Genomic DNA, 20,830 nt, shown 5'->3' on the forward strand with positions numbered 1-20,830 from the left:
CCCCCCCAAAAAAACAACGCGATAGGTTTTTTTGTTTTTGCGGTACGCGGGCCTCTCACTGTTGTGGCCTCTCCCGTTGCGGAGCACGGGCTCCGGATGCGCAGGCCCAGCGGCCATGGCTCACGGGCCCAGCCGCTCCGCGGCATGTGGGATCTTCCCAGACCGGGGCACGAACCCGAGTCCCCTGCATCAGCAGGCGAACTCTCAACCACTGCGCCACCAGGGAAGCCCCTGCAACAGCTTATTTAATGACAGTTGTAATCAGTTCTTAGCAGAGATATACAGGGAGCTGTAAAAACAATTCACAGGGGCTCTCACCCAGTGTGAATGGACATGGAAGGTAGCCCTGAGGAAGTGATGCTGCTTTGAGACCAAAAGGGTGAGTAGAAATTAAGTAGGATGATAGGGAGGGAGGAGAGGAAGAATGTTCAGCCGCTGAGGGTGGGTGGAGCATGTGCAAAGGCTCTGAGTCAGGAAGGAGATGGTGAGTTTGAGGAACTGGAAAAAATAAAAGCCAATGTGGGTCTTGTGGGTCAGGCTGAGGATTTCAGATCTGACCTCTAAGAAATAAGAATCCATGGGATAATTCTCCAGCAGGAGAGTGACTTGATCAGGTCAGCCTCTGGAAGCTGTAGGGGGAAGAGACCAGGGGCAGGGAGACCAGGAGGAAGCTGATGAAGACCCTGTTTGTGGTGGGGGCAGTGGAGAGAAGTGATTGGGTCTGAGAAATATTTGGGAGGCGGTCAATAGTATTTGGAGGGTAGAGGGAGCTTGTTGAGAGAGGGAGGAGTCAAGGATGAAATACCAGGGAGATATCTGGTCTATGAGTAAGTTATGATGTCATAGCCAGAGGAAATCTAGACATGGCTAAGCCCAAAGGTAGCTCAGAGCAGGAGAACGGGGACTGGATTTGTTGGTGGGTGCCTTTGAACAAGTCATTTCTCACATCTTTATATCTTTTCTATAATATGGAAACAACCTACTGCACAGGATGGCTGTATGTGTAAGGACAATGGCTGCCCTCATTCACCCAAAAACACTTAGTGAGTGGTGCCTACGATGTGCAGTCAATAAGATAAATACATAAAGTACATGGTGTGTTAGTGAAAGTGCCAAGGAGAGCAAATAAAGTAGGGAAAGGAGACAGAAGAAAGAAGCAAGCTTTTAGATAGGATGTTTAAGGGGTACACTCATGAACAGGTGATCCAGGTTCTGTGGAACGTGAGGGAGGCTCTCCTCTAGAAGATAAAAATTAAAACATCTTATTTATTCAAATTTCACAAAGATATGTGGCCATATGAGTAGACTTCTAGGGCTTGGAAGGGGCAGCTGTGAGTCAGGGGACCCAGAGCTTAAGCATCCAGGGTTGCTCAGTAAATCCAGCTCCGCTCATGAGTAACAGAGCTGTGGGAGGGGGAGGAGGATGACTGCGGGTGTCACCAAAAGAACCTGTTTTATGACACTTATGGTAAGTCATTCAACTACTCTGACCCTCAGCTTCCTGATCTGTAAATGTCCTTATAAAGTTTTAAGGAGTGAATAGAGGCATATAAATCAAGTTCCTGGCTCATAGTAACAAGTGGTCGCTATTACTTTAATTTGCATTCCTATCATGGAGAACCATGGTCTCAGCCTTGGGGAGGGACCAAAATAAAAAAGGGATTACGAGCCCCAGTGGCAGGCAGGCCCCACGCTGCCTGTGAATGCTGGGGTCAGTGGCTCCCCTGTGGACCTGGCGTGCGGCAATGGCCCTCATGTGCTACACTCTGGGGAACAGCCTTATGGAGATCACACATCTCACGAAGGCCTAGCTGTCCCTATGGACTTGGATGCGTGAACAGGATGAACAGAAAGAGAGGAGGCTAGACACATGGCTGACCTTGTATCCTTTGCATGACCATTACACCTGTCCTCAAAGCCTTCTCTCTCCTGTGCACAACGGCATCTCTTAAGGAAAAACTGATTGCGCTGGTCACAGAAGAGGCAACAGTCCCAAATAATAAAATCATTGTAGTGGGTATTGGACATGTAGGTATGGCATGTGACATCTGCATTCTGGGAAAGTCCCTGGCTGATGAACTTGCCCTTGTGGATGTTTGAAAAGATGAACTCAAAGTAGAAATGATGCATCTGCAGCATGGGGACTTCTTTCTTCAGACACCTAAATTTGTGGCAGATACAGTTTACTCTGTGATTGCCAATTCAGAGATTGTGAGGGTAGCTGCAAGCGTGCGCCAGTGAGAAGGAGAGAGTCATCTTAATCTGGTGCAGAGAAATGTTGTCTTCAAATTCATTGTTCCTCAGAGCATCAAGTACAGTCCTGATCGCATCATAATTGTGGTTTCCAACCCAGTGGATATTCTCACATACGTTACCTGGAAAGTGGATTACTTAAGCACTGCGTGATTGAAAGTGGGTGTCAAATGTGGATTCTGGTAGGTCTCACTATCTTATGGCTGAGAACTTGGCATTCATGCCAGCAGCTGTCGTGGATGGATTTGGAGAGAACATGGCAACTCAAGTGTGGCTGTTTGGAGTATATGTGGCCAGCGTTTCTCTCCGGGAACTGGGTCCAGAAATGGGAAAGAACAAAAATAATGAAAATTGGAAGGAAGCGTGCAAGACAGTGGTGGAAAGTGCATGTGAAATCACCAAGCTAAAAGGATAACCAGCTGGTCTATTGGATGAAATGTGACTGATCTCATTGAATCCATGGTGAAAAATCTATCCAGGATTCAACCAGTGTCAACAATGGTGAAGGGGATGCAGGGCATTGAGAACGAAGTCTTCCAGAGCCGTTCATATATCCTTAATGCTCAGGGGTTAACCAGTGTCATCAACGAGAAGCTGAAGGCTGATAAGTTTGCTCAACTCAAGAAAAGTACAGATACCCCGTGGGACAGCCAGAATGACCTATAAGACCTGTGGCTTCTGAGTTCTAGGCTGTAGAAATTTTACAACTCCAATGTGAGGGACTTCCCTGGCAGTCCAGCGGTTAGGACTCTGCACTCCCACTGCAGGGGGCACGGATTCCATCCCAGTCGGGGAACTAAGATCCCGCATGCTGCGCGGAGGGGCCAAACAAACAAACAAACAAACAACAACAACAAGAAAAACTCCAATGTGATTAGCCATGACCCTTTGGTTTTCATCCACGTACACGGATCACAGTTTCCTTTTCTCTTCCTAGATGTGTGAATTCAGGTTCACAGAATCAAAGCCCATGTTTGGTTTTATGTTTGCAATAGGAGCCCTTGAACTAAGAATACTGATTATTAAAAAAAGAAAAAGAAGACATGAAGGAAGGAAGGATGGAAGGAAACAAAGAAAGGATGGAGGCTGGGGGCTTGGACAGGTCCTGATTCCAATCCTGCCTCTGCCAAACTGTGGCCATGGCTGGTGGCTTCACCTGCTTGAACTGCCGCTTCCTCGGCTGTCACACGGCAGGACAGTCCTGATACCGCTGAACAGGGCGGGTTGTGAAGACATGATGTGCAGGCACGCACAGAGTGAGGGGCCACTGCCCCGCCCTCCTCCTCTTCCAAGTCAGACACACAGTCTGGGACCTGTACCGGGAGGAGACGAGGCTGTGACGACGGCCTTGGGCACCTGGTGACTGAAACTTCTCCCGCACCCTGGGTGCGTGGCTGCCACAGCAAATGCTCTCGGGCATATAACAAAGCAAGCTTGACTCGTGGTGGGTGCTGGTGACGTTCGATGACCTAAAACAATGAAACCCATAATCAGAGAGTGCTCGGACTTGGCTGCTGTGGGTTTGTTTGCCCACGCACGAGGTTCAAGCATCTCGCTTGGAGTTACATAGGCTGTTAGCCCTCAATTCTGTTGCTAAGAAATTATGAGCCAAATGATGTTTCCAAAAAATAACCACTACAGGATGTTTCAGAATAGAACCATAATAACAGCCCAAACAGAACGGATATGTTGTTATTGATAAATCCTTATGAAGAGCCCAGGAGTGGGGTGACTGGGGGGATAGCCTGGCCATACACCTTCTATGGAAATTACTGGTTCGCCAAGGTCTTGAATATAACAAAATAAACTCAGGGATAAAACTGTAAGCGACATAATATAACGTCTTCATGATTCTGAAATCCATCAACCAAGATGTATTTGTTGGGGGCCTATGTGCCTGTTCCGGGCATGTTTATGACCATCTTAGCCACATTAAGTTGCAGGCAGTGACGAAGCCTGGCATAGCTGTAACCACCCCTGTTTGGCAGGGTGCCTGCGTGTCACAGTTGATTAAGTGACTTAACAGCCGTTTGCAGCCACCTCCTCCACTATTGCTCTGTTGCTGGGGCAACAGCAACCAGTCAACTAACAGAAGCCCATGTTAGAGCAGGACAAGAGATTCCATCAACAGGGAAGTCAGAAAACAGGGCCCTTGCAAGGAACTGACTGTCATCTTGTGCCTAGACCAGTTCTGCCCGTGGGATTTTCCTGGGAAGATGCAGCCATCCTGCTGCGGGTCCTCACCTCCAGGTGATCTCTGTGAGGCAGATGAATTAATGCAAAGCAGCTGTCATCTGTTAAGAAAGGAACTCCTGATCTCTGCCCGCCTTTTTCCTGACCAGGGAGCCAAGCCGTGTGATGCCAGCCCCGCCTACCTCTTCCCCTCTGGACGGCCCCGTCAGGCCCTCTGCTTGCTGTCTGGCTGGCTTCGCTGGCTGCAGTGGCCTTAAGGTCTACGTTTTATCTCGCTGGGCAGGTAACGGAGGGCAAGTCGTGGTGTTCTTCCTTCTCATTTTACAGGTTAGGGAGCCAAGGTCAGAGGGACAGAGTAAAGTGTCAAAGCCGCACAGCTAGTAAGTCAAGGGCAGACTCGTGTCGTCTAGCCCCAAGTCCCAGAATCCTCACTGCTCGCCAGACCCCAAGAGCCCAAGATGCTTTGCACGGGAAACCGCCAAGTGTTGCAACGGCTCCCAGAAAGGGTCTGGGGACCCTCCCAGAAAGAGGGTCACCAGGCCAACCCTGGTGACCCTCTGTCACCGTGTGGCACCCAGGGAAGGGGGCAGAGCCATGAGCGCTCTGCCTTCCTCTTTCCCCCAAGGGGCAGAAGAAGGGGGTCATGAATCAAGCCAGTCACTAAGATCCCAGACTTGGAAGCTTATTCTGCCACTGAGTACCTGGGCGACCTCAGGCAAGTTAATCTTCTGCAAAGCTGTTTCCTTTCTTAAAATTAGGAGATCAGTACATACGTACTTTATAGGGTATTTATGAGGAACGCGTGAGATTAAATAGGTAAAAATGGTTAGCAGTGTATGTGCGGAACACTTAATGAATTCTAACAGCAGCAGCGGCTGGGGCTATAACAATATCCTCATTTTCACCACCACCATCATCCATTTCTGCTCAGGACCTGGGGTGCAAGTGGGCAGAAGGCTAGCACCAATTAGAGTGCCATTCTACTCCCCAGTAGCGACTGGCCTGTTCCATGAAAGCTTTTGGTGACAAAGGGACACATTTCCCAGGGCTCCTGGTGATAGATGCTTCATTTTTCAGAAGCTGGACTCAAGGAACGGAAAAGCAGCTTTGTGGGTTTCCATGCCTGTCTAAACACATGTGCTTCCAATTGGCTCTGCTGAGCTGGAATTCCCCGGTGCCCGGCCCAGGCCAGCTCCCTCCACTGCCCAGTGCCCCCCACCTTGAGTCATGCTGGGTGCCTGCCCTTGGCCAGACCTGGGGGCCTCAATGGCAGATTGCTTCCTCCCCACCATTTCTTAATTCCATCCCTTGGAGTGGGAAGAGCGGGGGGCCCCCCCGTCCAGTCTGTCTGAAAGTTGTTACTCGGAGAGTCTGAAAACCACAGCCCAGAGAAGGGCATCTAAAGGCGGGCTGGGGGGAGGGTGGAAATGAAGGCTGAGGTGGAGGGGTCATAAATTCACCAGCCCTGCCGCCTGCATCCACCCCCAATGCAACGGCTCCAGTTATCCTGTGGGGTCAGGATGCTGTTTCTGCCGAGTCATCCTTTCTTGCCCAGAGAGATCCTGGCCCAAAGCCACATTCCTGGTGGGGTCTGAGTGCCACAGAGCACGGAAACGTCCTTTCTCACCAGGCTACCAGCTCTCCAGCCCGGCACACAGGCCGGTCTCTCAGCAGCCTCTGCCGGCAGCAAACACGCTCCTCCAAGTCTGTGTGTGTCCCCCCAGAAGTCCAGCCCACCCCAGACCCTGAGCTCCGGGAGCAAAGAACATCCCACAGGGAGGGAAGCAGGTAGTGTGCCAGTACCTGAGGGAAGGGAGGAGAGGCAGGGCCTAAGGGGAGGGGTCCAGAGGGGGACTGAGGAACTATTTAAAATTCCTGCCTGTCCACCTGGTGGGCCCTCCTGCCAGTGGGGGTCCAGCAGCCCCACTGAGAAGGAGACTACTGTCCCAGGACTGGCTTGGGCAGGGACCAAATCTCAAGCCAAAGAGGCAATGAGACAGTCTAGGCTTCAGCCCTGGGCCCATACTTCCCCCAACCCAGTAAGTCCAGCTTCCCCGATCGTGCAAAACTTCAGTGTCCCCAGATAAATAAGCCGACCACACCTTCTGCAGAGCCTAGGTTTCAGGAACACCTTTGAGTACCCACAGTGTGCCAGGCACCGTAATAGACACTGGCCCTACCACAGAGGACAAGGTAGATGTGCCCAAATCCCTGATGTCTTTTCCAGGCCCACTGCCCTTGCCTCCACTCATGTTCTCATCGCAGACTGCTTGGGTTACAATCTTGGTTCCCCACTTCCAGCTGTGTGATATTGAGCAAGTTACTTTACCTCTCTGGGCCTCCATTGTCTCAGCTATAAAATGGGGGCAAGCTAGTATCTACTTTATAAGAATATTAAGAGAGAAAAATGAGTTCACGTATGTAAAATATTTAAGACAGTTTTAAGACAGTGCCTGGCACAAAGAGCTCAACACGTGTGTGTGTGTTCCTGACTCTGAGCGTTTGTTCAGGCTGTCCTCTACCTAGAATGCTTTTCCCCTTTTCTGTGGGAACCTGTAAGTTCAGACTTGGCAGTTTCCACAAGGGAGGACCAATGGGTCCTAAGGTCAGGCCACGGCCAGGTGAGGGCCACTGATACTTGCAGAGCATTTTCCTGTTTGACAAGGGTTTTACACCCCTGTAAGGCAGATGAGGGAAGGGGGCTCGGGGAGGTAAGACACCTGCCAGAGGTCACAGCCCCAGTCTACATTGGAGCTGAGCGTGGAGGCTGGGAATTCTGACTGCAGGTAGCACTGTCCCTGCCCCACTTCACAGTGCTGGTCCCCAGGAGCCTTCAGACACCCTGAGGCCATCGCCAGAATCTCAAAGCTCCCCCAAGGCTCAGCGGCCAGAGGACAGGGCCTTCCTGGCCCTTCAGAGACCCTGGGGTCAGTAGGCTTTGTCTCTCAGGGCCAGACAAGGCCAAAGCAGCCCTCAGGACAGGGGGTGCTGGCCTGGCAGAGCCCTGAAGAGGGCCCTGCAGGAAGAGCTCAGCTAAGGAAACTCTGAGCAATGCCAGCAGACCACAGGGCCCCCAGGCTTCCTGCTCTCTCCACACAGGCTGCCCTGTCAACGTCAACGGGTTTGTGAAACCCTGCCGGGCGGGCAATGGAAACTCAAGGGGCCCCAGTGTTCACTGGCTGTGGTCACCCTGTTCCTTTGCAGCCCAGGAGAAGGTTGCTTTCTAAAGGCGGCCATCCACACTGTAATGGAATCCAGCTGTGGGAGACAGGCACCTGACAGTGGCCCCACCATGTTAGGCCCCGGGGCCTCCAGACCCCAGGACTCCTGCCTGCAGGCCCAGATCTCCTGGGACCCCCACAGATGGGAACCCCTAGATGCAGATGTAGGGTGGGATCTGTGGTTGAAGGACTCTGGAGTGAGAGATAATGTGGATTATAAGCCCAGTTCATAGCTCTGCTAGCTGTGTGACTTTGGGCAAGTTGATTAACCTCTCTGTGCCTCAGTCTCCTCAGGTGTAAAATGATGACACAAAGCACGTCTCTTGTTTTGAGGATCAAATAGAATAATGTATACGGAGGGTTTGGCGCATATGTGGCACACAGTAAGTTCTTGGAATATAGAAGCTGCTGTTATATTTAGTAACCTTGATGAGTGGCAACAGAAAACTGGGGTACAAATACTATTGCAATTCTTTGATTTTGGAATTTTAATTAAAACCATCCAGACCCAGTCTACTATACTTGAAGGAAATCTATACCTTCCTCCTGAAGCTTCCTCTCCCTTTGAATTGTCCAAGAACCCCAAGTTTTATGTGCTCCAAAGTGGGTGGTCAACTTCCCAAAGGGGGCCAGGAGGCCTGGAACTCTGACCAGTCCCGCTGCCTGTTGACACTATTCCCACATGGTCAGAAGGAGAAGCTGGTCCTGTGCCACCCAGAGCTCCACAGGCCACATGGATCTTCCAGGTACGGCCCAAAGCGCCCCCAGTCCTGCTCCCAGAGTTACTACCCACTCTCATGCTGTTCATGACCATACACCACCATTCCCATGCTGAGTCTGCAGGGCTCCTGGGTCCACTCTCCACAGATTAGAGTTTAGTCCCTTTTCCTTCCCCAGGATCCGTGCTGGGGCTGGGGCTACTTCTCATTTCCAGACCTTAAAGCACAAACGATCTCGCTACTCCTCTGTGTCTGAAAGTCCCCAGAAAGCAGCACACCTTGGCCACCCTCCATGGTTAGCCTCAGTGCTGATTCACCTGCCCACAGACCACCAAGGTAACTCTCACACAGAACAAAGAAAAAAGTGGTCTCCACGGGGCATCATTTTTCTTCTCAGTAACTAGACGGCAGGGAGAAGCCAAAGCTGAGGCCAGGGAAGCAGGGGAGCCTTTTCTTCATGCTCCAGGAGCACCAGATGTGAGCTCCTGGAACAGGGCGGGAGAGGGCTGCGTTCTGGTATCCCTGATGGCTGGCCCCAGCACCTGAGCTCTTGTCAGTTTGTCCATATGGCTCAATGAATGCTTGTTGACTGACTGACCGACTGACTGAGAGCAAAAAGACCTATCTGAAGGAGTGGATCCAGCAAAGATGCTGGGTTGGACAAAAGAGGGGGAAATGGACCAAGGAAACCAGGGTAATGGGGGAACAGATGGGTCTGCGGGAGGGGTGGGCAGCCTTGTGGGAGCAGAGGAAAGAGGACAGATTTCTAGGGTGGCCTAAGATCGAGGGGCAGTCAGGGTGGCACTAGGTTTCCTGAAAGACCCAGGAGGCATCTCTGGGAGATCCCTGAATTCCTCCAGGTGCACCGTGGGGACTGGGGAGTGTGATGGCAGGACCTAGTGAAGGGGAGGTGTGCCAGAGGTGCTCCCAGGGGGATTCAGAAGCGACCATCAAAATTGTAACTCCCCTCTCTGAAGGGACCACTGGGCATGGTTCAAACTGAATCAACAGCAAGCACACTGCCCTTGACAGAGCTCAGGCTGCTCGAGAGAGGGGCTCCCACCGCGCAGAGGCTGCTGCAGCATTCTCTGGGTCTACGTCAGTGCCCTGTGCTAAGACCTCCAGGAGCCTGTGGGCCTTGAGCAGCCTGGAGCTGAGCTGGGCTCCCTCAGGAGCACCAGACACGGGGAGTGTCTGAGGGTACAGGAACAGCCAGAGACCACTGGAACACTGGAGTCCCAGCCTTTAGAACCTAATAACTGGGTTCAAACCCCAGCTCTGCCATCTACCAGCTGTGTGACACGCACCCTCTCTGAGCCCCAGTCATGCACCTTGCCAACAGTATGGACCTCATGGAGCTGTTTGTGAGGATTTAGTAGGAGGACTTAAAGCATTTAGCCCAGAGCCTAGCCTGAGGCACATAGGAAAACGGTGCCCCAGTTGGCATGACACTGGTACAGGTGTGCTGAGGAACCAGATAAGGGTGACAGGGACCTCTCCCAGGCTCGTGCCTTTCTAAGAACCTTCTTGGCATCTCTTCCTCCTGCAGCCGGGGCTCCAGGCCCAATTAGAGGAGGCTGGGCCCTGGCCCAGAAGCACAGGAGGTTTCTCACCGTGGCAGGGAAATTGCTGGGTTGAGGGTGTGGGCAGCCACAGTGACCGTCTCTGTGCAGGACGGATGCGGCTTTGCTGACAGAGAGTCTGCGGCCTGGACATGCCAGCGGTGCAGGTCTGAGGTCAGCAGTGGGGAGCCAGCCTCACCGCTCCCACCAGGGCCGCACCAGGGCAAGGCATCTGCTTTCAATCAGCCGCCCCTTGGTTCAGGGAGGGGGCGGGGGCTGAGACCTCCTCCCCAAGCCCAGTTTCTCGTCACACAGAGTGGACACCAAGGGCAAAGAAGGGAGAGAGCAGCTCCAGGGGCCCAGGACAAGGAGACGAGGGTTGGAGATCAGGTTTATCGTTGTTAGGTCACTTAAACTCCTTCGCTAGCTCCCTTTTGCAAGGCCGTGCCTAACCCAGCTGTCGGTCCTCCCTCCCCCTCATGTCCTGTCACAAGCCTCTGGCTCGCTCCCCATTCCAGGGCTTTGCATTCACGCCCTGTACCTGAGGGCCCTGCCCTGCCCTGTACATGGCTGACCACCCCCATCCTTCTTCAGCTTAAGCTTAAATCCCATTTCCTCAGGAAAACTTCCCTGACCCCACGTTTGGTCCCGGTTAAACCATCCTGTAGGGCACGATTCATTTTGTACTTAACGTATTTATCTGGGCCACTACTTCACGCCCGCCTCCCCTGTAGACTCTAAGCCCCATGCAGGTAAGAACTTTGTCTGTCTTCCTGGGAACTGTATTCCTAAAATCCAGTGCACGGCCTGGCACAGAGTACGTGCTCAATAAATACGTGGTGAATCGCACCTCAAAAGGTTTCTAGCAGTTTCCTTCTGTAACCTTCAAGTTTTTGATCTCTACTAAGTCCCTGCAGGTTAGTCAGTACTTATGCCCATTTTACAGGCCCAGAGTCGAGGTCATGGGTGAGTTCCTGGATTAGGACCCACTGGCTCCTAATCCAGTGCTCATTCTTCGTCTGGAAGGAGAAGGGAGAGGCGTGTGCCGTGGACTCAGAGACCTGAGAGAGGGCTGGGCGAGAGACTGAGGAGGGTGGGGGCATTGCTGGACCCCTCCAGCAGCCAGGCTCTCCCACAAATAATGTATCAGTCAGCTTGAAGCACTCCTCATTTCCAGAAAAGTCCAGCAGATGCCACTGGAGCTGTGCCTCAGCAGCTCCCCAGCTCTCCCACCCCACCCCTGAAATAGCCTCCGCCACCACCTCAGGCTGGCTGTCAGCTGACGCCCCAAGCCTCAACCCCATGAAGGAAGTGGGCTTGGCTGTCAACCACCCTGGGGTCAAAACAAAGTGCTGCTGCAACTCACAGCTATGCCATCTCAGGCTGGTTACTCACTTCTCTGAGCCTCAGTCTCCTCACCTGTAAAATGGTACAATAATAGGGCTGACCTTAATGGGTTGTGGTGAGATTCCATGAGTTCATGCAGGTCAAACGCCTAGCACTAAGAATTGGGTCTCTGCTCTCCCACAGCCCTCATTGGCTCATGGGGACCATCTCTCAGGCATTAAGTGGTTTTTCTGTTGGTGGTGGACAGGCCTTACTCTCCTCTCCCGGGACTGCCTTGAGGACAGGAACCAGGTCTCATGTGGGCACTCCTAGACTAGCATAGGCCCAGACTGGTTGCTCAGCTAGATGCGTGAATACAGGCATTGTCTGCTCCGGTCCAGAGCAAAAGCTCTGCTATTTTCCTGCTGATGCGAAGACTGGGGAACAGGGAGAGAGGCCCCTCCCCCACCGGGATCTAGTCACTGGAGGATGAGCGTGCAGGGCAGAGCTACAGTGCAAAGGCGAGCTTTCAGACAAACTGGGAGTTCCAAAAGAGGCAGCGATAAACTCCAGAAGGGAAGGGGGGCACAACCGGAGTGGAGGCACAATGCAGAAAATAGGCTGTGACGAAGCCTCTGCCGAGGGCGGTGTTAACCTGGGACCCAAAGTATAGCCCCAGGGCCCACAGAGACAGGAAAGGATGCCTGGGAGGGAACAGGAGAATTAGCCTGGACCTCAGCCAGCAGGTGGGGAAATGAGGCTAAAGGAGGCATAAGAATCCAGAAAACAAAGACACTAGCGCGCCACCTGGAATGCTGGAGCCCTCTGGGTGCCTGTAGTACTCTTAACTAGGACGGAGCTCCACCTCTGGGCGTCCCCTTAGCAGCACGGCCCAGAACGGTGCCTGCCCGGAACACGTGCCCAATCAGCGTTTGGGAAATGTATGAAGAGAGAGGAAGGAGATTTTTCTCTCCGCTTCTCAGCTGGTCTCTCGGCTTACCTGCACCCTGCCATCCTTACGGCCGTCTCCAAGATGCCTCCACAGCCAGCAGGCTCTGATCCCCTCGCTCCCACTCAGACCCTTGGGTGCTTCCCCTCCCACCGCAAGCTGGGGTCACACTAGCGGCCTCTGAGCTACATCTGGATCGCAGACCTTTCCTGTTTGACCTGCCTGTGTGTTTTTGTTTTGTTATGTGTTAAATCTGAATTAATTACTAACATCTAAAAATAAAAGTGCCCCATAAAAATATGGGTTTCCAGCTTCTCTGAAGACTGAGTTGGGCCACACATCGACTGGGTGTGCCGGCCCACCTTGGGGAGAAGACCTGCCCTCCGCAGGGCAGCCTCCTGCACGGGCATCTTCACCCCACCCCCCCCGCCCTGCAGGCCGCTGAGCAGGTGACCCCTGACGTGGACTAAAGTCCAGACTCCTCCGCCAGGCCCCAGAAAACTCAGAGAAGTAACCCTCACGATGAACATCTTCATCTGTCTGTCTCCACGCTCTCTGTCCCCAAGGTCTGGCCACACCGCACTACTTCTAGTTCTCTGACAGCCCGGGCTCTTTCACACCTCTGGCACAAGTGGGACCTCAGGACAAGGAGCCTGTCTCCATCGTGGGGACCTCGCGGATGCTCATCCACTCTTCACTGTAGGCTCAAGGCCACTGTGAAGGTGGCGCCTCCTGCTGCCCATCCCAGGCAGAACGAGCAGCCCTCTGGGCCCCTGCAGCCCGCGGCCCAAGCTATCCCAGCGAGCCTCCCCGCTCTCTGCAGGACACCGCTGGCTGTGGGCTTAGGGGCCACGGGAGCCACATCTTATCCCTCTACCTCTGGGACCCTCAGGCCCAGTCTCTGACCTAGAGTACAGTCTCCTGGGCCTCGCTCAATACATTCCTTGAGGAAATGAATGAAATAGAAGCTCTTGATTTCATGGGCGGCAGAGTCATAAAAAAATCCCCAAAACAACACCAAAGAAATCGAGAGGCCTTTGTTGTGGCTTTATCGAGAGCCGCTTTTTATCACATCCAGCCCAATACACACACATACTGCCCTGGCAGTTCCAGGACAGACGCTGCCCCAACCAGGCCTGCTCTAGAAAAACAGGAAAATGCAACAAATGTTTTTAAAGATATACACACACAAAACCACACACACACACATACATGTACACATGCACGCACACCACTACACCCATGCACACACATGTCCCGTGTCAACTACCCTCAAGCACCTCCTCTCTCACCTCCAGCTGGGGGCCCCATGTCTCCTTCACGTTCTAGGCCTTTTCTGACACCCCAGAGGATCCACCTTTCTTCCCCGCAAACGGCTGTGTCCTGAGTTCTCAGCCTAGGCCTACTCTTTGAACTGGCCCACTAAACTGATCGTGGAGTTGGACAGCCCAGACCTGGGGCTAGCAGTAGTTTCGGGTCTCAGACTTAAGAGCTGAAAGGGATTTCAAGACCCATGCATGTTCTGGATGAGACCAACCGGCCTAGAGTCAGACTCCTTCTCCCAGCCAGCTTAGGCAGGCAGGGCCTGGCTGGGACAAGGAGAAGGGCCCCTCAGCCCTCCTCTGACCCTCACAGGAGCAGTGGATCCTGCCAGGCCCCATGTGTAGATGTGGAACCAGCCCACAGAGCCTGCTCCGGTGAGGTAGGCCCTCTCCTCATCTGTCTGGTTCCGGCTCTGGCCCTGAAGCTGCGTTCTTCACCACCATGTTCTGAGTGTCATTGTTATCCGAAAACTGGGTTCACCTGTCGGTGGGTGTTGAACCAAAAGACACAACCAAGCCAAAGGACTGGAGAAGGAAGGATTGATTGTTACTTGCCGCAACTAAGGAGAACACCGGGGACCTTTCCCAAAGCCGTGTCCCCCCGAACAGCAAATTAGGGAAGTTTTAAGCTAGGGGTGCATGCATATTCATGAAGGGGCTTGAGCAGAGGAGAATTCAGCACAGAATTGGGGCAAAGGTCAACAGAGTCCAAGCTTTAGTTGACTGAAGTCAGGAGGGTCAACGTCATTCCGTCCTCCACCTGGGTGGGGGCCTTGGTTCCTGCAGCATTAAAGACAGGTATCAGATTGTAATGTGTATCCTCGAGGAGGAACTCGGACTTTATTGTATTCCTGAACTATTATTTCTTGACTGCTTTCCTTTTGTTCCTGCATTCCCTCACTTCCCTTAAGATCATTAGTTACTGAGAACTGTTCAAGGGCAAGCATCGTGGCCAGACTTAGATCCCAAAATGCCTTAGGCCAAAAATGGCTTCTCTTATGTCAAGAAAGCCATGCCTGGTTCTCTTTCTCCAGGACCCCCTACCCTACCTGCTTATATCATCACTGGCTCTGACAGGCATGAAAGGGAAACAGAAGTTAATACACCTACCGAGTCGCACTGTACACGGGAGCAGCGTTCAAATTCGTCGTCGTGGTAGATTTGTGTATTTACTCAGTGAGGTAAACTTCTGCAGAACCAAAGTAAACCGTGTGGAAGACGGGGTGGTGCTTTCTCACTGCCTCCTCAGAGACTCCGTGTGGGCCCAGGCCTCATCGGCTGAGGGAGCCCACGAGATAAGGAGGTATCAGGAGAGCGGAACCAGGCGCTATCTATAAGCTACCTCCTGGTCCTGTTTTCCAGAGGAAGCGCAGGCTCCGGGGATGAGTCACATGCCTCAGGCGCGGTTCCAGGACAGAACCCGGGTGGACTTGCCTCTGACCCTGCCCTGACTCTGCCCCTGCCCAGCCTCGCCCAGTCTGCTCACCAGGCAGAGAAGCGCTCTCACCCTGGAAGAGGCAGGAGAACCTCTCCTTCTCCAGCCCTGGGGCGGGGGGGCGATGCGGGGTTCAGCAGGACCACAAGTCCCTTCCACCCCAGCACCCGCCACAGCTCTGGGAACCTGGGGCTTCGGGGTGTCAGCTCAGGTTCTTCTGGGCTTCCTCCGCCTCTGCTTCCTGCTGCTCCCGCAACCATAGCCAGCCCCATTAATCACTTTCACTTGCCAATCCCCAGGAATGTGGCGGTCTCATAAAAGTCAGTCCTGGGTTAAACGAACAAACCAAACTGGAGGCTTCTAAGTCCGTTGCAAAGGCTCCACCAGGGTTCTCCTTCTCCCGCCACCCCTGCCCACCCCCAGTCCCTGCTCCCACTGGGATCTCAGATCCACCCTCCCACCCTCCCCCCCAGGACTAGGAGGCAGCAGTGCCTCCCCCAGTGGAACCACCTTTAGATTGGGGGGGGGGTGCCCAAAAGACTGGAAACCACCTCCCCCTGCCCCCAACCCCCCAAATCTGTGCCCCCCCACTCCTCCATATTTGGTGTCTAGCACCCCACTCCCCAATTGCAGGCTCTGCAAACCAGCTCTCATCCTGCCCGGGGCTCTACACACCCCACCTTAAGGGAATGGGATGTGGTTCTGAGGAGATTCCCCCGAGGAAGTGGAGAGGCCAGAGGGGTTGGGGCCATCTGGGAGCCTCTTCCTGCCACCCCTCCTGCCCTCCTCCATCCCCTCCTCCATCCCCAGGACTCAGCACCAGTAAAGTCCCACTGGGCCTGGCCTGGGGGCAGGCTCAGTCCTGCCTCAGGGACTTTCTGCTGACAAAAAGAGGGACCCACATCACTAAGTGTCTATAAACAAAGGAGAAATATGCAAACACTCAGCCCACTCACCAGAACATAGGAATCCACAGCTGCACCGAGGGATGAGCACAGGTGCAGACGACACTGCTGCTCAAGGGAGCCGCACCCAAGGGGCCAAAGCTGTGGCTGTGGCTCCCACGCAAGGGCCCCAGACCCTAGGGCTCCTCAAGCCACTTAAAGTATTTCAGAAAGCCAACAGACAGCCTACATTTAGCCACAGGGAGGCTTCTGGGATCAACAAAAAGTCTAAGGCTTTGCTTTCGGCTGGAATTATATCAGCTCAATGCAGACCATCTCGTGCTGATAAGCATTCTGAGGGTCCGGGTACCAGAACCAGATTGAGAAAATGGAGAAAGAAGTAATAACTTAACAATCTCTATATAACAAATTTTTTCCAAATGTGGAGTGTATAGCGGATAATAAAATGGATCTTAGATGCTTATTTCCTTAATATACAAAGAGCTCCTACAAATCAATGAGAAAAAGATGCATAGCCCTCCCTCAAAAGGGTCAAAGGCCAGTAACATGGGATTCACAAAAAGAGAAGAAAGTAAAATAGTCAACAAATATAGGAAAATATGCTCAACCTCACTCTTCAAGACACTTAAAAAATTTTAATGACATATCACTTTTCACCTATCACATTGGCAAAGATTTAAAAGTTTGATAATACTCATATTAGTGTAGATGCAAGAATATGGACATTCGCATACACTACTGGTGGAACTGTAAATTGTTATAGTGTTTCTGGAAGGCAATTTGGTAACATATATTCAAATTTTAATCAGCTGACAATCTGCAAATATAGTTGTTCATCTCAGCACTGTCTGTAATAGTAAAAACTGGAAGCAGCTTACATGTCCAGCAAAAAAAGGAACTGGTTACTCGAGTCTTTACAATGGACTTTGCAGTCAATACAAAGAATGGGTAGATCTACAGGTGTCAACGTGAAAAGGATGCCCAAGATATGACATTAAATGAAAAAAAGTAAGCTTTTATTTTTGGCTGTGTTGGGTCTTTGTTGCCGTGTGCGGGCTTTCTCTAGTTGTGGCGACTGGGGGCTACTCTACGTTGTGGTGCGCGGGCTTCTCATTGCGGTGGCTTCTCTTGTTGCGGAGCATGGGCTCTAGGCGCGCGGGCTTCAGTAGTTGTGGAGCGCAGGCTCTGGAACGCAGGCTCAGTAGTTGTGGCGCACGGACTTAGTTTCTCTGCAGCATGTGGGATCTTCCCAGACCAGGGCTCAAACCCATGTCCCCTGCATTGGCAGGCAGATTCCCAACCACTGTGTCACCAGGGAAGTCCCTGCTTTTAATTTTCATATGCCTTCCTCTGATCTTATATTATTTATCCAGATTTTTATAATTTTTAATGATTTTTTTATTAAGTATAATTGATATATAACATATTAGTTTCAGGTATACAACATAATGATTCAATATATGTATATAAATTGATTTTTTAAGGGGCCCTTGGCAAGGAAAAGATGACAGCCCCCAGTTTAGAAGCACTGGGTGATTTCTAAGAAGGGGCCATTGGAGGATGTGAGGATGGCTGTCCCAAGGCCTAGAGGGGAGGCTTGGACAGTCCATTGCAGAGGAGGGAAGCCCTGTAGGAGCAGGCCTCTCTCTCATCTGCAAGAGGAGGTCCGTGGAGGGAGGTCTGCTCTCTCAGCACCTCCATCCCACTCAGGCAGGGGAGACAAAGGGAGCCTAGGGAGAGAAGCCAGCCCTTAGATACCAGTACAAGCGTTGGAGGGGCAGGCGGACTTACCCTGGGGTCTGGTCCAGCCCCTCCTCCTCTCCCTACACCCCAGGGTTCCTCCTTGTCTTTCTGTCTGACCCAGGCCTGACAAAATCTCTGACCCACAAGAACAGAATTTGCACAAGAACTTTTCTAAAAGGAAAAGAAAAAGTGAAAAGACCGGCAAATAGATGGCTGTTTGAGAACAAGTTTTTGACCGAAAGATGTCACAGCCTAGCCAGAGATGCTGGGGCCAAGGGTGGGGTCCTCTGGTGGAAGAGGACTTTTGTGGTCTTTGTGATATCCCTCCAGCCCACCCATCCCCACCTTAACGCCAGTGCTATGGAGGCAGAGTAGGGTCACATGGCCCTTGACTGGGATGTCAGCTCCTAAGTTTCTTTCCAGGGCTGTCACTTTGCTTCCCTGACCATCTGTCTCTTTATCCACAAAGTGGAGATCATGGCACCTTGAGGGTTGATGTGAGAATTAGAAACATAATATAAATAAATGTTACAGCACGATGATTGCCACATAAAAAGCATATAGCTAACTACCTTTTTTTGGTAATCACTTTGCAATATATACATATATCAATTTATTATGCTATACATATTAAATTTACACAGTGTTACATGTCAGTTATATTTCCATAAAGCTGGGGGGTGAAGATCATATATAACCATATCTGTTCATCAGTGTTCTCTGAACACAGCCTTACCTCTGTGCCTTCGCTCTGCTCGTGTCCCCATCCAGGATGCCTTTCCTTTTTCTCCATCTGGCAAAATCTTATTCATGTTTCAGGGCCAAGCTTCAGTATCACCTCCTTTGTCAAAACTTCTGCAGCCCTCAATGAGCAGAAGCATCCTCTCCTCCTCAGGGTTTCCGGGCACTTGTTCATAGCCCCTCAACCCTTACCAGCTAAGTCGTGGGAGTTTTTGGCCCTGTGCACTGGGGGGTCTGGGCCAGGATGCTGCCCTCCCATCGTTGTGTCCCTCTCTCTAGCACAGAAGCCACCGAGTAAAATCTTTGTCAAATGCGCATGTGAATGACTTCTGCTTGTCCTGACAACCTTCCTTCCTCCACTTTGGGGAAGGGAGTGAGTAGGGGAATGGGACTTCCTTCTCCCTAGCTGCTTTCCTGGATTTGGTTTGATTCCAAAGGAGCTGGGGTGCCCTCAGGCATCCAGTTCAGATGCTTCCTGATGCTGGGGCTCCCTCATTTGGTGGAGGGGCTGGGGATACCAAAAGCAAGGGGCACAGCTGGAGAGCTGGACTCGGGTGGGGCGTATGCCCTAGAAGGGTGGGTGCCCAACCCAGGGCTGTCCCATCAGGTCACCTGACCTGGCAGCTTCAATGGCCACACGCTGGCTTTTTAAGGAATGGAGCCGGCCTGCCTCCACCCCTACCCCAACACACACACACACACACACACACACACACACACACACACACACACACGGAGCTGTAAGCAGCTGGCCTGTTTCCTCTGGGCCTGGTGTTCCTCCCCACTTCCAGAAGGGCCACCCCACCCCAGACCTGGGCTAAGGAAACATCGTGGGTCTGTCCTGCCCCCTGCTGGCCTCGGAGAAAATGGCCCCTCGGCTGACGAGGCTGGGGAAAGCGCTGGGGGCTCCCTGGCCACCCTGAGTGGCATTGCTCCCGAAGATAAAGACCACCCCAGGCCCAACCTTCCAACTGCCCTGTGGGTCTCACCATTCGACCTTACTTACTGTTCAAGTCCAAACTCCTTAGCCGGGCAAAGTCCTCCGGGACCTGGTTCCAGTGTCCCTTTCCAAACCGATTTCCCACCACTCCCTCCCCAGACCTTGGGCCCAGGTGAAGCATCTGTTCTTTGTCCTTAGAGCACACTTGCCAGTGTGTCCTGACCTCCAGCCTCAATGCAGACTATCCCCCTTCTAGCAATGCCCTTGCCTTTTCTCTCTGCTTCAAGATCTGGACAAGTGTCACCTCCTGGCTGAACGCCCCAGCTTCAGACGTCCTCACCCTGCCGAATCTGTCCTCCAGCACTCGGCCAGAGTTCATTCCTGTCCCCTGCGGCTTGTGCTCACCCTAGTCTCATCTGCAACTAGACCAAAGGATGCTCACATTGGAATGTGTGCAAGCTCAGAGGTTCAGCACAGGGCCCTGCATGCAGTCGGTGCATAATCAGTGCTGGGTGGGGCAGGTGATCAATCCCAGCACCTCATACTTCCGTCTCTCCCATCAGCCCCCAAAGCCTTGAGGAGGCTGGCAGGGTCCCTCGGGAGGGGAAGGATGGTCTCAGTTTAAACTCTAGGTCATCCTCCAGCCCCCTTACCGTCACAGAACTAGTATTCTGGCAGTGCCAGCTGTCAGGGAGAGGTGGCGAAGAGGGGGAGGCCCCCTGACATGCAGCTGGACTTGGGAGAAATATGTGTCCAAGGGGCACCGACCCCTTCCTCAGAGCAGGATCCAGGGCACTCCCTCCACTCACAGCCACTTCTGCTTTCCTAACTTCTGGTTCCTGTCTACCTTCATTCATTCATTCACTCACTCATTCATTCACTCAGTGATCCTCTGTTAGGTGGCAGGCACTGGCTTGGTTGTGGGTATTACACGGAAAAGACAAAAAACCCTGTCCTCGAGTATTTCCTTGCCTAGTAGAAGAGAAAATGAAGGTCTTCACCAATATCTTGGACTGAGGTTTCAGACAGAGATATAAGAAGCGGCACGTCCTCTCAGACCACAACCCCTGAACCGGCTGAGAGGCAAGGGAATCCAGGGAGCCTTCCAGGACGAGGGCATGTTGGAGGTGAGATGGGAAGAAGGAATAGGCATTAATCAGGCTAGAAAGATGGGGTGGCAGAAGGTGAAGCAAGGTCTGGATTTCCAGGTACTTCTGTGCAGATGGCTTTAGGGTGGGACGGGTGTGAATGGGAGAGAAGGCAGAAAGCAGATCTCAAGAGCCATGGGCGAAGCTAAAAAATATTTTTTTCCCCTTAAAGCAATGGGAGTAACTGAAGGATTTATAAGCAGGGAAGTGATGTGTGTAGATCTGAAATTTACGAAGATCTGTTGGGCAGAGGTGGGGAAGCAGCAGAAGGGAGAATCCCTGGGGAGGAGACACGTGGGAGGTTTGGGAGGCTGTGGTGGAATAAGGGGTGAGGTGCAGGGGTGTGGGGACTGTCTGAATTAAGGCAGTAGCA

The 20,830-nt window shown here is 52.4% G+C and overlaps 1 pseudogene; it reads left to right on the plus strand.

The window, feature by feature from the left end:
* The first annotated feature begins 1,947 nt into the window (after nucleotides 1-1,947).
* On the plus strand, nucleotides 1,948-2,949 carry LOC115859900 (L-lactate dehydrogenase B chain-like; annotated as a pseudogene).
* The last annotated feature ends 17,881 nt before the right edge of the window (nucleotides 2,950-20,830 follow it).

Source organism: Globicephala melas, chromosome 1, assembly GCF_963455315.2.
Source record: "Globicephala melas chromosome 1, mGloMel1.2, whole genome shotgun sequence".
Classification (NCBI taxonomy): domain Eukaryota; kingdom Metazoa; phylum Chordata; class Mammalia; order Artiodactyla; family Delphinidae; genus Globicephala; species Globicephala melas.